Source organism: Nanorana parkeri, unplaced genomic scaffold (assembly GCF_000935625.1).
Source record: "Nanorana parkeri isolate BGI_ZX_2015 unplaced genomic scaffold, ASM93562v1 scaffold379, whole genome shotgun sequence".
In the NCBI taxonomy this organism is placed as follows: Eukaryota; Metazoa; Chordata; class Amphibia; order Anura; family Dicroglossidae; genus Nanorana; species Nanorana parkeri.
Window position 1 is genome coordinate 1,018,393 of NW_017306647.1, and position 707 is coordinate 1,019,099.

At 44.8% G+C, this 707-nt stretch overlaps 1 protein-coding gene across 1 annotated transcript in view; it reads right to left on the bottom strand.

Annotated features, from left to right (window-relative positions):
- The window catches only part of LOC108789169, a 14,587-nt gene that overhangs the window by 6,192 nt on the left and 7,688 nt on the right, over nt 1-707 (bottom strand). The gene's annotated exons all lie outside the window — the stretch shown is intronic.

Consider the following 707-nt stretch of genomic DNA (forward strand, 5'->3'; position numbering starts at 1 on the left):
CGTTTAGGTGCATGCAGCATTTTTTTGTTCCTCCCACACCGGAACGGACAGCACTTGTGTGAACAGAACCCAGAAATACCATAGGAATACACTGGGGTGCATTTCAGCTGCGGACAAAAACCGTTCTGGTCTGGATCTGGTCTGGACATGGTGTGAACAAGCCCTCAAGCTGGTGTACATCTTTACAGCAACTCTCCAGCCAAAAACAACAAAAGAAAAAAGAATTGCCCGTAAAAGATAAAACCAAGAAAGCTTTAACTGTAATGTTCTGCTTCCATTCCAACAACTCCTCCGCAGTACTTTTTTCTGCTACTAGATGTCTTCCGTCTTATAGTCAACATTATTCAACCCAATTCCTGGACCCGCCCCCAGCCCGTGACTGGACAGTGAAAGAAAAAAGCAGCACAGTGATAAGCCCATTTGCCCATCACTGTGCTCTCTCCACCCATCAGCATGGTCTTTTTAAGCACATGAACTGATTCTTCCTCTCACACTCCAGCTCTGCTGTACAGGGAGTGTAAGAAGCTGATACCAGGTCACATTCAGGTACCTACACTGCTTGTACTTAAACATTTACATGGAATGATGTATTAATAGAGAGCTACAGTCATGTAAATGTAATTATACAACCAACAGGAGATACTACAACATGTCTCACAGTAGGTACAGTTGGAAATATATTGCCCCCCCCCCCTCCCACCCTGCAG